Source organism: Schistocerca gregaria, chromosome 7 (genome assembly GCF_023897955.1).
Source record: "Schistocerca gregaria isolate iqSchGreg1 chromosome 7, iqSchGreg1.2, whole genome shotgun sequence".
NCBI classification, from domain to species: Eukaryota; Metazoa; Arthropoda; class Insecta; order Orthoptera; family Acrididae; genus Schistocerca; species Schistocerca gregaria.
The window spans coordinates 298,233,704-298,250,588 of NC_064926.1; positions in this window are offsets into that span (position 1 = coordinate 298,233,704).

Below are 16,885 nucleotides of genomic sequence, written 5' to 3' on the forward strand. Positions count from 1 at the left end.
GACAAAAAAACGATTAGAGCAAATAGGTACAAAATTCAGACACAACAACACTAGGGACTTCTAAAAAGTTTTCAGAGAAGAAATATCTCGCTTTTGCTGACGATATAACAATAATTTCTAAGGACGAAACAGATTCAAAGATAATGATAGAAACACCTCACAAAACTTCAGCTAGAACAGTATTACTATTATCTTATGACAAAACGGAATAAATTGAACATAAACACAACAAAAAAGTATATCGCAAGATGGAATCATCAAGTTTAAGTATTTGGGAGAATGGATACAATCAAATGGGTTGGATAACACTAAGGGAAGATCGAACAATATGGAATTATCATAGAAACTCACCCAAATAATTAAAGATCAGTATCATTCCAGCCGAAAATTAAACACTACGTAACAGTAATAAAACCACAAGCACTTTACGGATCCGAATGCCTAACACTGAATAAAAGAGGTGAACAAGGAAAAATGGAAAAGAAAGGAACGTTTTAGGACCATAAAAGAACAAATATAACAACTAGATGAATAAATGGTTAAAATGGCTCTGAGCACAATGCGAGGTCATCAGTCGCCTAGAACTTAGAACTAATTGAAACCTAACTAACCTAAGGACATCACACACATCCATGCCCGAGGCAGGATTCGAACCTGCGACCGTAGCGGTCGCTCGGTTCCAGACTGTAGCGCCTAAAACCGCACGGCCACTCCGGCCGGCCTGGATGAAGAGAAGAAATGATCTATATAGAAACAGTTAAGACACCACATCACAAACGTTTCGACTATCATCTTTTCTCGCAAACCATGATTCATTTTCATACAATGTTGTACTTCAGACGTAAATAGTAACGAATTTCGACCTGAGATTAGGGCACATATTTGATAGTAACAAAATTCTTCTTGGCACGAATGGTATTAGTAATGCTGACTTATTTATCAGATTAAGCACAGATGCTTACCCGTCGCTGTCACTATTAGTGAAAAGACGACACCTCAGGAAAACCGCATCATGAGGTAAAAAGCCATAAAATAAAAACCAACTGATGATGCTGCAACGGTAATGAAACATGTTTGGGATATAAAACAAAACTGGATTTTGCAGCGGTCCACCCGAGCAGCAGCAGTGGCAGCAGTGGTCCCGGCGAGCAGTAGCAGCGATCCTGGCCAGCAGCAGCGGTCCAGTCAGCAGCACCGGTCCAGCCAGCCAGCCCCCCAGCAGCAGCAGTCCAGCCAGCCAGCCCTCCAGCAGCAGCAGTCCAGCCAGCCCTCCATCAGCAGCGGCAGCAGCAGCAGCAGCAGCAGCAGCAGCGGCCCCGGGCCCGTCTGCGGCAGCAGGAGCAGCAGCTGCGGGTTCCTGCCAGTCGTCGCCAGCGCCAGCAGCGTCTTTGTCTTCATCCGTCTTCGTCTTCGTCCGTCTTCGTCGGTCCCCAGTTCTTTCCCCACCTTTTCGTCCTGTGGTTTTTTGTTTATCCTTGTCGTCATGTCAGCCCCCACCACCACTGCCACTACTACCACCACTGCCATTGTATACACGTCGCCCTCCGCCGCCACCACCACCATTACATGGTATGCCCAGTCACACCCCCCTCTTTCCACCCCTCCTCTTCTCACTCTCCCTTCGCCCTCGCTCTTTGTCGCCCCCTCTCCAGCTTCCTCTTCCCGCTCCTCTCCCTCTGATCCTTTCCCCCACTCCCCCAGCCTGTCACCATAGCTCCAGCTAGGGTGCTGGCCGGCGGGACATCTCCGGCGCCGACTGCTGCGTCCACGCCAGATCCTGCCCCTTCCCGCCACCTCCCTATAGCTCCCGTCTCTCATGTCACCACCCACACTTCTGCCACCGTTAAACGCCCTAGTGGCACCACCATCTCCTCCGCTCTGCCTGTCCTCCTTCCCCCCCTCCAGGATGCCATGGATGTCTCGCTGCCTTGCCATGCTCCCTCCTCCTCCTCCTCCTCCTCCTCCTCCTCCCCCCTTTTTATATAAATACCTTCTCTCCCGTCCTGATCCTTCCCTTCTCCAGGCCCAGAATCTCTCCCTCCTCCTCTGCCAACACTTCCCTGGTGCCCCCAGGTCACTCCTCACTCCCAGACGGGATTCCATTCTCATCTCCTCCTTCAGCCCCACTCTCCCTACTGACATCCTCTCCCACCTCCCCATCACCCATTTTGGCCCCACTGCCTCCCTCACCCCTGCTCTTTCTCCATCTCCTACCCGCCAACCCCAACTCCCGCATCGCCCGCAGACCCTCACCGCCGTGATCACTCGGCTCAGTCCGACGATTACAGAGGAGGAGGTGATGGGGGAGTTCAAGGCGCATCCCACGCTGTAGGTGCAGGTGGTCTGCCACATTTCAACTCAGCTGACCCTACCCACCATATGCGGGTTTTCTCCGAGGACGCCCCCTCCCTTGACCGTCTCCTCAAGGAGGGTGCCCTCCTCTTCAAACAGCGCTATAAGGTCGACCCCTCCTTCTCAATCCTTGCGCTGTCAGAGGTGTCTGCACTATAACACACACCCAACAGCCAAGTGCCGTGAGGCCCCCACCTGCCCGAATTGTAGGCAGTGCCCTAACCTTCAATCTCTTCCCTCCTGTAATACCTGCAATCTCCGCCATTCCACCTACTCCCGAAAGTGTCAAGCCCAACCCCCTCCAACCACTTCTGAACTCACTGTCCCTGTCCGTCCTCTGGACGCCCTGACCCCTCCTGGCAATTCCCTTCGTCCTCCCCCTACCGCTGAGGACTCATCAGGTTCCTCACCATTGTCCTACAAAACGTCCACCCTTTCCAGTGTCCTCACACACTCCAACAGGTCTCCCTTGCCGCCCTTTCCATTTTTCTCTTTAAAATGTATGCCACCTACTCCAAGAACGAGGCCCATTTCACCTTCTCCCGTATTGATACCCTTGTCTAAATCCCTGTCATGGTGCGGCAGCCCCGTATAGTTTTCAACAACATCTGCTCCCTTCCCGCCATCAAGAACCTCTTCCTACACACACTTGCAACCCACCGTGTGGATGCCTTCCTCCTCAAAGAAACCTTCCTCCAATCCCACCACACAGTCCAAACGTCGCCCAACCTCCGTCACCGCTCCAATAATCCCCTCCTGATTGCGCATGGTGGAGTTGCCATTGGTCACCGCCACCAGATCCCAGTTTGGCTCCAACCTCTCCTTCCCGACCCCACCATCTATGTCCGCCCCAACGCCCCTATTCCCTTCGATTTCCTCTCCCAAATTGACCGTACCTTCTCCTCCTACGTGATCGCCGCCGTCCTCAACATTCATAGTCGTTCCGCCGCCCAGTTACGGCGGTGGCATCGGTTCCTCTCCTCCTTTCAAGGTGACCTCATCCCCATCCCCCAGCACACATGTCCCAAAACCAACTCCACTCCCGATGTTATCCTTTCCTCCCCTAACCTCCTTGGCCGCACAACGGTGGATGTTCCAGAGCCTACTGGTAGCGACCATCTCCCTGTAGTACTCACCGTTTCAGACGGTCATCGCCCCCACCCTGACCCTCGTAATGACCCTCCCACAAAGTACGTCCATGACTATTCCCGTGACAACTGGAATGCCTACCGGGATACCCTCTCCACCCATTTGATATCCACCCCTTCACCTACCACCACCCTGACGATGTAACCCATGCCGCCTCCTTTCTCCAGCAAACCTTGTCTGAGGCTGTGGAGGCCCACGTCCCTACTGTCGTCATCCATCCCCACCGTCCTACCTTACCCCCACAGGCTGTCCTCCTTCTCTGTGAATCCTGCCGTCTCTACTGTTCATTCCTCCACATGCGTGACCTGGATGCACTCCAATGCAACCGGCAACACCTGCGACACATTCGAAATTTGCTAGCGGCTAAGAAACGCCGTAACTGGCGGCAGACATGCAACCGCTTAAATGCTACCCTACCTATAAACTCGTCCAAGTTCTGGTCAGCCTTCCGTCTCCTTACCTGAACTAAACCCTCCCCCTACTATCCTCTTCTCCATGATGAATAACCCTTCCCTGACACACTTAGTAAGGCCAATCACTTTGCCTCTTACCTTTCCGATGTCTTTTCCATCCCCAGTTCGATTACTCCCTCTTCCCAGATGTCTGCGATCGAACTCACACCTCTGTCCCTCCCTCGCACCTGGTTTCCAGTACTTCGACAACATTGCACGCACAGAACTCAGTGCCCCTATCACTACATAGAATCTCATTTGCTACACTCCGCACTAAATGCAACACCGCTCATGGTCACGATTGTGTCACCTACCATCACCTTTGTGAAGCTCCTGTCTCTTTCCTCTCCACCCTGACCAGGCTCTACAATGTAGTCCTCTTCACCAGTTACTACCCCGACCTGTGGAAAACTGGTAAAATGCCGTCCGCCATCTCCTCCTACCATCCCATCTGCCTTACCTCGATCTTCAGCAAGGTCCTGGAATCTATCCTCACCCGTCGCATCCACCAGCATCTCCGCCAGCACCGCCTCCTTCTCGTTACCCAGTGTGGCATTCGGCCGTCCTTCTCTTCCGACGACCTTCTCCTTCACCTCACTCATCTCCTTTCCGAATAGCTTAATTCCCGTCGCTCCGCATTCTTCCTCTACCTGGACCTCGAACGTGCTTATGACCGCATATGGCATTCTGGTCTCCTCTTCAAGCTCCAAACCTTCGCCCTTACCATTAACTACGTCCATCTGATCGGCTCCTTCCTCTCCCACCGTCCTTCCTATGTCACCATCCATACCATGGATTCCTACACATTTTTTTCCCTCCGCAGGTCTGCCCCAAGGCTCCATCCTCTCTCCCCTTCTGTACCTTTAATATACGGTGGACATGCCGCCACCGTCACTCCCCATCCACCTTCTCCAGTTTGCCGATGACACCGCCTTCCTTGCCCTTGCCCCACCTTGCAGCGCTCCCAACACCTTCTCCAATCCCATCTTGACCGGTTCACTGCTTGTGCAACCAGTGGTTGTTCAACGTCAATCCCTCCAAAACCCAGGCGGTCATTGTAAGCAAAATCACACCTTCCTTCCGCCTCCTTGATTTCTATCTCACCATCTATGGCCGTCCTATAGCCCTCACCCCCACCCTTAAGTACCTTGGCGTCACCCTCGACCGTCGACTCTCATAGACCCCCCATCTCTAAACAATCCAAGCCAAGGCACACTCCCGACTCTTTCTCCTCAAGCTCCTTTCCGGCTGTAGGTAGTGTCTGGAACCCTCCACCATACTCCACACCTATAAATCACTCATCTGCCCTGTCCTTTGTTACGCCCATCCAGCCTGGATCTCCGCCCCCCCCCCCACCTTTCATAAATCCCTTCAAATCCTTGAACGCCATGCTCTCCGCCTCGCCTATCGCATCTGTCTCCCCTTCCCCATGTGAATCCTGTACGATCATATTCTGTTCCCCCACTTCCTCCTTTTTCTTGAAAGGATACGGATCCTATACACCTCCCGAAAACTTGGTCCTCCTCACCCGCTTGTCTCGCCCATCCTCTCCCGCCCCCTTCCCCCTGCCGCGCCTGTATTCTGACGTCCCACCCAGTCGCCATGTCTCCACCCTCCTTACCATCTCCCAAGGTGGCTTCCGACAGCTTCCTCTCCCTGATGATGCCCTCCTCCCCTCCAACCAACTTTGATCCTCCCTCCCTCTTCCTGTTTGTTCCTTTGGGCACCCTCCCACCCTTCTCTCCCTCTTCCCTCCCTCCTCCATTTCTCCCCACTCCTCCCCAGGGCTTCCCCTACTCAGTCCCTCTCCTCCTCCCCCAATCTCCTCAGCCATTGGCATCCTTGTTCTCCCCTCCTCCTCTCCCACCTCACCCTTCTTCCCCTCTTGGCAGGTCCCCAGACTCGCACACGCTAAGTGGACATTCGTGTGCTGGAGATCGCCGCCATCAGTGTCTCGTGTGTGCCATCGTGTTTAGTGTTCAATGTTCACCGTCACACTCCATCGTTCACCAGTGCCATCCACATCTTCAGTTTTGTGCTTCGTGTCAACTGTTTGTAGTGTGGATTGTCATCGAGTGTGAACGGCTTCATGTTTTTTATGTTCCTGTGTCTACTGTTTTTCCCCGCCGTTTTGTTCCAACTCATGTGCCTTCTCTTTTTTATCATTGTACTATCTTTGGCTGAAGAGCGGCGTATTGTGCTACTGCCAGCCTACCTGTTATACTGGTATTAAAATCACAACAAAGAAGAAAAAAATCAAGCATGTAAATGTAACTTGTTCATACCATAACTCTCGGATAGCAGTGTTCACCCATGTGACATGGAGTAGATTGAGGCACAGTTAGTAAATAACAATTTTGAATTAGAAAGAGAAACAAATCTGAAACATGATTATCACTGGTGATGAGAAACGATAAAGTTAATGTCGGGCTCAGATGCACGGTCCATTAATAAATGCAAGCAGATGCGATTTCCGTCATTAATATCCTATCGAAACATTGATTTATTCCTTTTCATTACGGATAAAAATATTGCACACACACAAGTAGATCCGAACATGGATAACGCTCACAGCTTCGTGATGCAAGCGTAGAAATTCTTCTGTGGGGAGTTACAGTCGAAGTTTTTTGTATTTCGTTTTGCAGAGAACTTGTCCATCAGCAGTGCATTGCCCTGAAGGCCGATTAATTCCGTCTATTGATGGGGTTGTGTGGGGGAAGAGACCAAACTGCGTGGTCATCGGTCTCATTGGATTGGGGAAGACGGGGAATGAAGTCGGCCGAGCCCTTTCAAAGGAACCATCCCGGCATTTGCCTGGAGTGATTTAGGGAAATCACAGAAAACCTAAATCAGGATGGCCGGAAGCGGGATTGAACCGTCGTCTTCCCGAATGAGGGACCAGTGTGTCTACTGATGATTCGGAGCATCTTCAACTGGTATTGGAAACGGTAGTGCAAAGCAACGAATGGTAGGTGACACTGTTGCAACATCTACAAATCGCGTTCGATATTGCTCCTTAATTTTGGCAATTATTGACACGTATTCTTGAAATCTAGCACTTTCGTGGACCAAACCAAGGATAGATAAATGTGCAGTATTTTCAGACAATAGTAGGCTCTTCCAAAGATTAGACCTCCTTTCCTAAGCATTTACTTTTTCCAGTATACGAGAAATTAAAATATTTTCACCTTGCAAAATGACGTTCAGGCTGTTCGTGTCAGATGTAATGTCCACGAGAAATGCAAGGTTTGATATCCAGATGGGTTTTCTGATTTCCGTTCACTCTTTCCCTTCTCATGTAAGAAATGCTCTTCGGTCAAATACAAATCAATAATTTTTTTTCAGCATTTTATCTCGACTAAGGCAGCGTACTTCAGTACAGTGAGGTGTGTTACCGTACTCCTCCCGTAATTCCTCCAAGAACTGCTGAAACTGGCGATGCTTAAGCTCGTGTGTTTTCAGGTAATTTACAGTATTCACAATAATTTCCATGACGTTTTCTAATGTTAGTGATTTTGCAAAATAGTTCCTCTCTATGTGGAATGCAGTGAATTCCATACAACATCTCTTCTGGGAGCCCAGGCTTTTTGAGAATCACTGCTGTGAGTCCTCGCACTACCGGCGATCCATCCGTGGAAACCGAGAATATCCGATTCCAGTCTATACCGATACCATCAATCGCTTGCTCGACAGCTAGGAGTAAGTCAACATCTGTCATAGTCCTCTTCAGAGGCACTTACTTCAAAACGTCCTCTATTACACATAGAGCGTTATCGACATCTCTTAAGTACATGACTACCTGAGAAATCTCTGTCAGATCTGTTGCTTCATCCAACGCAACAGAGACAACATAGTTCTTAGCCCTATTTATTAACTGCCTGTGCTCATCGACGTCCGTAACACTTATACGTCTTGTCACTGTTTGTTTGGAAACGCCAATTACTTGTACCCTGCTAATGTTCGTGGAAAGCAGACGTTCTGCAGCATCATTGAGGCAATCTTTTACAAAATCACCTTCGAAAAACGGTTTCCCGTGGCTTGCTATTCTTAAGGCCAATTTTATACTTGCTTACTGTGCAGGTGTAATGTGACTGTCGTTCTGAAAAATTGAAAAAAGTGCACTGTGCACTAAACTACATACCAATGTAACACGACAAACGAAGAGTTCAAGAGGACTCAATTACTGTGACTTTCATGAAAAACCTGTTGATGTACCTCATCTATTTTCTTAAGCGCATTTAATTTGGCTTGCGGTTCTTCACTGTTCAGGACAATCATCTTTACCATATAGGCTGCAGAGTCTATCAGTCGTGAACTTCCACTGTCCACATTTTCCACCACCTCCTTTCGGTTTCCAGACATGTTTAAACGACTGAGAACAGAGATTTCCCGTTGTTTCCGTTTTCTCAGTACTCGCCATTTTTCAGGACGTCTCCCGTAAGGCTACAGTTGCCAGAATCAAGCATTACTGGGTGTTCTTCGGTCCTCGTTGTACAGTGTAAACAAGGAAGCGGAACCGCTGTCACTCGTTTGGTATATGTATCTAGTCACAGATGACGCGGGTCTGCTTTGCCAGCTAGCTGAGATGTGCGTATCTGTGCCGCACTTCGGCACTTTTCCAGTGTCCATCATATGGCGGGCCCTGCTGTACAATGCGTTAATGAATCACATAAACCACTTAAGAAATAGTATGTTTAAAAAAATCACCTCCAAGACTTGTCTTGTTTCTGTGCTTATATTACGTACGTACCTTACAATTTATTTGTAATTAGAAAAATGAGGAAGGAAATACACGTACAGAGAACAGCGCTATGTCATCTGTTCATATAATTTGGCACTTAGCTAGTTGTGTTACGCCATAGGAACAACCATCAGCTATAAAAGTGAATGATGACAGTGAAAGTTTGTGCCGGACCGCGACTCGAATCTAGATTAGCCGGTTTAGGTACCTGCATGTTCTTCTTAACAACACAGAACCTGGAATACCGTATTTATCCTCTGATACTTGCCAGCGACTTTAAGTTAAAGCGTCATCCACTGTGGGGGTGTACAGACTGTGAATTATGCAGGAACGGCCACATATGGAAGTTTCTCTGTGATTGAGAGTCGTGCACAGATAGCCAAAGTAGTTAGGGCGACCGTCCGCTTAAAGTGGGAATCATGGGTTCGAGTATCGCTCCGACACAAATTTAGACAGTGGTCATTTCCATACAGATCTTATGGTTGTTCATATTCACAACTGCGGACACACATCATATATTTCTTAACGGCTATTGTCACTGCAATGTCCGATCCCTCGGATATGCAAGCACGTCCTTCTCAACAACACAGGCACTGCAATATCGTATCTTTCATTTACCACTCTAAACAGTAAAAATTTATAAAGCATTGTTTGAATTAAAAGTTAGAGTATGGACCAAACGAATAAGAGGTTGCCGCATAACAAGAATTGTTTTCTTGTTAAAATTTAGACTGAGTTCTCAATTCACTCCGTTGAAATTTCGAAAGTTTTCTCACTGTAAGTAAGAAATCACATAAAACTAAAAATAAAAAGTAAGCTCACTAGTGTTGTGCATATATACATATACATACACGTATACATATACACATTTTGAAACATCAAGGGATCACCAATTTAGTACTGGAGGGAAATGTAGGGGGTAAGACTGGCAGAGTGAGATAAATAGATGAATACAGTAAGCGAATTCAGAAGAATGTAAGTCGCAGTAGTTACTCGGAGATGAAGAGGCTTGCACAGGAGGAGAACTGCATCAAACCAATCCTTGGACTGAAAACCACAACAACAACTTTCATTCACTGTATCATTTTGTCTACTCACACATCACCGTTAATTTTTGTTCACTCAGTACACTGCTTTTTCGGTTTCTCCCTTCGTCACTGATAAGAAACTGACATTCGAAACCACGACCGATCTTTACCAACTGGGAGCTCCACCAGTGGCGAATTCCTGAACATACCAAAATGGCTTCGAACAGTCCACAAGGCTCCAGACTATTTCCAAACATTCCGTAACATCCTGGATCATTGTGGATCATTCCGGAACACTATTGAAAGTTGTGGAATGGTATCGAATATTCTCAAATATTATGGAGTGTTCTTGAATACACTACAATGTTCTAGAAATTTCTACAGGGCGAAACTTCCCAGTCAATATGTATTCAAAAACTCGCCTTGCCGGTGAAAATGGGGACCTTCATCATGGATGAAGGACAGAGGGTACCATACCAAATAACTCCTTTGATCGTACCGGGACTCGTTTGTGAGGTTTAGCTTAGCGGTACGCTCACTGCACTATTGCTTTTTAGTGTATATTGTTTAAAACAGTTTATTTTTATACTGCGATTTCGATGAAGTTATATTGTTTTACAAAGGTTGATATTTTTTACACAGAAATGCAATATCGGAATTTTCTTAGTTAAGCTGTCGTTATTTTACATCTTTTGTTACCCTAGTTAGTGTTTTATAGAAAAAATATCCTCCACAAATTGATGTAATGGGCAGGTTTTTATTATGTACAATGCACAAAGTACCTTTACCATCTGGACTGTTCGACATAGATACTAAACAAGTTACGATCAGTTACGCAAATACTCTCGAATATCTTAGCCTGCAAGCAGTATCGCTGCATTCATAAAAAAAAAAAAAGACAGGCATCTGCTGATGCAGTGGTCGGGTTATGATATGACTTTGGTCAGACAGTATTCTGAACACTTCAGTGGGCTGTTGATTCGTACTTTTACTGACTCATGAAAATTTATTAGATAATGGATGCATGATAGATTGGTTTATATCTATAATGTCTGTACATAACTACATTACATGTATATTTTAATGATTTATGTATATTACATTTACATACCGAAATTTATAACAATTATCTGTTTGATACCAAGTAACCTTCCTTTAACCCGTTGTAATGTTCATCTATAGGTGCGTGCTATGTAGTATGTTTCCATATAAATATTTTGAAGTTCAATATTTCTTATATATTTGAATTTGTAAGTATACGACATGAAGATGGTCATTTGCCGGAAAACATTCCTCTGTGAATATATTGTAACATTTTTTTTTGCTTTCTGTTCTATTAATACATTGACATTTTGGAGCACTGTTTGCAGAACATATTAAAGGGTGGTCTTGATGGGGTTTCATTGCCGCATGGTGTCATGGTGTTGAGTGTGGGACGCGTGGCACAAAGTTGTATTGACGCTAATGGTGTTTGCCTGGCAGCAAAATATGATACCGTAAGGCTGACAGCAGTTAACGAGCGAGCACAGGTAACATCAAGCTACAGCTGATTGTCCAACATACTCACAGTCAACCAAATTCAGGCATATGTATCAAGCCAATTAGAGGATATAAATTTAATTTAGCGACTGTGACATGATGATTTGAAATCATTTATGATAATTATTGAAATTGCTGAATATACGTCATTATGTATATATGGTAAGTAAATACATTCACACATTCACCACATACGCTGCAAGTTACGTAGCACGGCAAGACTGAGGTTAGTTCCAAATTAAATCAGACTGTGAGCTCCTGGAGAGAACATCAGAGGCAATGTGAAGCAGTACTGTAAACCGCACATCATTCTGAAGAATTCGCCAGCGGAACATCAGCCAACCATTGATGTGTATTGGTAAAGCATACGTTGCTCAAAGATGACTAAAACAGCGTCATCAACGAAATCATTAATATTAAATCTGTGGGTTTCCAATGAAAGATTAGTCCTAAGCAAAGAAGGAAAAGCTGGAAGGAATGTGTAGAGGGTCTATACAAGGGAGATAAACTTGAAGGCAATCCATAGAAAGGGAAATACACGTAGATGAAGATGAGATGGGAGCTGTGACAATGCGAGGAGAATTTGACAGCACTGTGAAAAACCAAATTCGAAAGAAGGCCCCATAAATAGACGATATTCTATGAGAGCTACTGATAACTTTGGGAGAGCCAACCGTGACAAAACTCTTCCATCTGGTGACCAAGTTGCCTGAGATAAGCGAAATATCCTCAGACTTCAAGAAGAACGCAATAAATGCAATTCTAAAGAAAGCAGTTGCTGACAGGTGTGAAAGTAACCGAACTACTAGTTTAATAAGTAATAGCTCCAAAATAGTAATACGAATTCTTTACAAAAGAATGAAAAAACTGGTAGAACCCAATCTCTCGGAATATCTGTTTGGATTCCAGGGAAATGTAGCAACACGCGAGGCAGTACTGATACTACGACTAATCTTACAAGAAAGGTTAAGGAAAGACAAACACATGTTGACGCATTTGTAAGACTTTGACAACATTGACTGCAATACTCTCTGAAATTCTGAACGTAGCAGGGTAAAATACAGGCAGCGAGAGGCTATTTGACACTTGTACAGAAACCAGATCACAGTTATAAGAGTTGAGAGGCATGAAAGGGAAGCATTTTATGAAAACGAAGTGCGAGTTTGTAATTCTTTCAGAAAAACCAAAGGACTTGGAAAAGCAGTTGAGCGGAGTGGACATAATTTTGAAAGGAGGATATAAGATGAACATCAACAAGAGCAGAACAAATGTAATGGAATGCAGTCGAATTAAATCAGCGGATGCTGAGGGAACTAGACTAGGAGAAACTTATAGTAGTAGATGAGTTTTATTATTTGGGCAGCAAAATAACTGATAATGGGCGAAGTAGATAGAATATAACATGTTGACTGGCGTCATCAAAAGAGCGTTTCTGAAGAAAATGTATTTGTTAACATAGAATATAGATTTAAGTGTTAACGGAAAACCGTTTAGACAAGGGTAGAGTTAGAGCTATTGAAATGTGGTGCTACAGAGGAACACTGAGGATTAGGTGGGTAGTTCATGTAACTAATAAGGATGTACTCATTAGAATTGCGGAGACAAAACATTTGTAGTACAACGTGACCAAAATAAGGGATCGGTATAGAGAACACATTCTCAGGCATCAACGGATCACCAGTTTAGTATTGGAGAGAAGTCTAGGGGGTAAAAATTGTAGGGGGGAGGACCAAGAGATGACGTAGTAAGCAGATTCAGAGGGATATAGGTACCAGTAGTTATTCGGAGACAAAGAGGCTCGCACAGGACAGAGTAGCATGGAGAGCTGCATCAGACCAGTCTTCGCACTGAAGACCATAACAAGAACAACAACAACAACAACGTATGAGAGTCCACAAATAGATCTGTGTCGTTAAAATACAGATGTCGTGTGTTTCTCACCAGCTTTCTCGGGCATACCAAAAATAATTTATTTGGTAAAACACAATAAATCATGGATCAGCTCTCATTTTGTTTTTCTGTATTTTAACTACTCTACAGGACTTAAAAGAGGTCGAACATGTTGCTACTACTTTCTATTATATTTTGTGACTTTAACTGGTACTCATTTGTATTTTGCGTATTTTAATATTTGCTGGGAATAGGGTTTCTTAAAATATGTAGCTTTCTTTCTTCTTTTCCAGACAGTATTTTTCTGTCAGTATTATCTAATAAATTTATTCTAGATGGTGACTGAAATGTGTATTTGATAACCATCTGCTCATAACGAATTATGCTTGTGTGGTGTTCATTATCGTACTACACTGTCCCTTATCTTGGTTAAAGAATTGGAGACATCTGGTACGTGGCACACATGTGTAATATAGTCGTTTTCGATCAAAACTTCATCTCCAGAAAGTCATTAATTAATACTGTTAGCACGTACAGCCTTAATATATTTTGTAATAATATAATGTAATTATACTATACTTGTAAAAATTTTTCGTTTTTTATTTCATGTCTTCTCCCCTGTATTCTCACTATTGCTGAATTATTTCAAAATTTTTTCTTCTGCTGTTTCATTCATATTCACTGAGTCCTTTTACACTCATCTTTAAGCGTTTGATTATATTCTGAGCAGATTATGATCTCCATTTCAAATATCTGATTTAGTTGTTATGCCTAATGAGGTCCGGTCATGTGCTCTTCTAATTAAGTTCTTTGTATATTGTGTTTAATTTCTCCAGAATTATGGAGCAGTTAAATTTTAAAAACATCTTCTTTAATTTTTACTGCGTTTGAAACACCTTGGTTCCTTATTTTAAGACATATATTTTTCATCTACATTGTAGACATTTCCTCACTGACAGCACTTCTAATTGCGTTTAGTATTATTTCTCATTAATTTTGTCATTCGTGCTGTCTCCACTATCAGATTCGGTTCTGTTGAGATGAGTTGACAATTTCATGCTGTAGGATATGAATCTAGTACCTTTCAATTATGTATGTGCTTCTATTTCTCTCTCTTGTTCTCCTCCATCCTTGTCAAAAATTATTTACAAATGTCATGAAATAATCAGATACTTATCATGAATCGTAGCAAATACATCACTAACATATTAGTCGCATCGGTCTGCAGCTGCGTGCTGGTCATATTAATTCTTATCTCTCCTACTAAATAACGTATTCTTATTTTTAAGCCGTTGTAATAACTTCCTTCCTTCAAATGCCTGCATTTTAATTTCTCACTTTTTTTCTACGATTTTATTCCTCGCGTGCGCCTACTTTTCCGTAACCTGCTTTCACCAACTGAGCTGGTTTGCTCTGCTTACAGCCGTTCATTTCCTTGAGCCTGTCTTCATAAAATACAGGGTGTCACAGAAAAATAAGAGCATTTCCACAATCCAATAAAAGTAGAAGTGATAAAGCGAAGAAATTGCTTTCATAGTCATTCAAACCTTGCAACTTTTCCATTTACGAAACATTGATGGAATTTTTCATTTTTTTAAATGTCGTTCTTTAGATGGCGTCCTCATGTACGAATACATTAGTGAAATCTGCTGTTGAGATTCCTCATTGACCACTGCAACGTCTTAGCTGGGATACTGTGAATTTCATCCCAATTTCTCTGTTTTAACTCATCAGGAGTTCTTGGTCGATTCGTGTAGAGTTTGCTCTTGAGGCAGCCGTACATGAAAAAATCACAAACGGATAAATCTGGTGATCTAGGGGGCCAGGGAATGATACCGAATCGTGAGATCACACGGTTGCCAAACGATTCTCGCACATATGCCATTGATTGCCACGCAGTGTGAGATATCGCTCCATCCTGTTTCAACCACGCTTCTTGACCCTTCGGAAAGGTCTTTAACGCAGGTGTAAAAAAAGTTCGTAATATCTCCACGTAACGATCGGCGTTGACAGTTATTGTGTTCCCTGTTCGTTTGCGAAACAATACGGCCAGATAATCCCATGTGATGAAACACCACACCACACCAAACTGTCACATTACTAGCTCGTAAATATTGCTCATTAACGTCATTAGGATTTTTGTTTGCTCATTAACGGTAGTTCTGTCTATTCACGTAACATGTAAGATGAAAATGTGCCTCATCTGAAATGGCTCTGAGCACAACTGCTGTGGTCATTAGCCCCCTAGAACTTAGAACTACTTAAACCTAACTAACCTAAGGACATCACACACATCCATGCCCGAGGCAGGATTCGAACCTGCGACCGTAGCAGTCGCACGGTTCCGGACTGCGTGCCTAGAACCGAGAGACCACCGCGGCCGGCTGCCTCATCTGATATCCACAACTTGTTTAGAAATTCATTGACATGGTTTATGTTTGTTATCATCTGTTGCTAGAATCCTAATTGTAACCGGTAATCGTTGTCCTTCAATTGTTGCACCCTCTGTAGTTGGGTACGGATAAAATTTTAAATCAAGATGAAGAATTCTGCGAACACTCTCCCAGGACACTCTAACCACTGCTGCTTGCTTAAGAACTGAACGCCGTGGGCTCCGTAAGACAGACTCGCGTGCAACATCAGTGTTAGTTTCTTCTTGAGGGCAGATCGAGTCTCTTCAAAGTTTTTAATCCAACATTTTGTCGCGTTTTTCGATATAAAATGTCGAAAATCCCTCTGCGCCGCTGCCGAACTATAATTGTTTTTTATAAAACCTTTTTATGCCTAATGCACGCTGTTGTCCGTTCCACTGATCCATGATTACTGAAATGGCGAACTGTTTACTCGCTAACTGTCACGAACCCGCAGTGCTGCCACCTGCCCATGGCTGCCACTACTCACTTCAAACACTGCCGTTATTCTGCGTCACCCTGTATTTAGCTTCTGCATCTACATGACTACTTTGCAATTCACATTTAAGTGTTTGGCAGAGTGTTCATCGAACCACAATCATACTATCTCTCTACTATTCCACTCCCTAACAGCGCACGGGAAAAACAAACACCTAAACCTTTCTGTTCGAGCTCTGATTTCTCTTATTTTATTTTGATGATCATTTCTACCTATGTAGGTTGGGCACAACAAAATATTTTCGCATTCGGAAGAGAAAGTTGGTGACTGAAATTTCGTAAAAAGATCTCGCCGCCACGAAAAACGTCTTTGCTGTAATGACTTCCATCCCAATTCGCCTATCATATCTGCCACACTCTCTCCCCTATTACGTGATAATACAAAACGAGCTGCCCTTTTTTGCACCCTTTCGATGTCCTCCGTCAATCCCACCTGGTAAGGATCCCACACCGCGCAGCAATATTCTAACAGAGGACGAACGAGTGTAGTGCAAGCTGTCTCTTTAGTGGACTTGCTGCATCTTCTAAGTGTCCTGCCAAAGAAACGCAACCTTTGGCTAGCCTTCCCCACAATATTATCTATCTGGTCTTTCCAACTGAAGTTGTTCGTAATTTTAACACCCAGGTACTTAGTTGAATTGACAGACTTGAGAATTGTACTATTTATCGAGTAATCGAATTCCAACGGATTTCCTTTGGAACTCATGTGGATCACCTCGCACTTTTCGTTATTCAGCGTCAACTGCCACCTGTCACACCATACAGCAATCTTTTCTAAATCGCTTTGCAACTGATACTGGTCTTCGGATGACCTTACTAGACGGT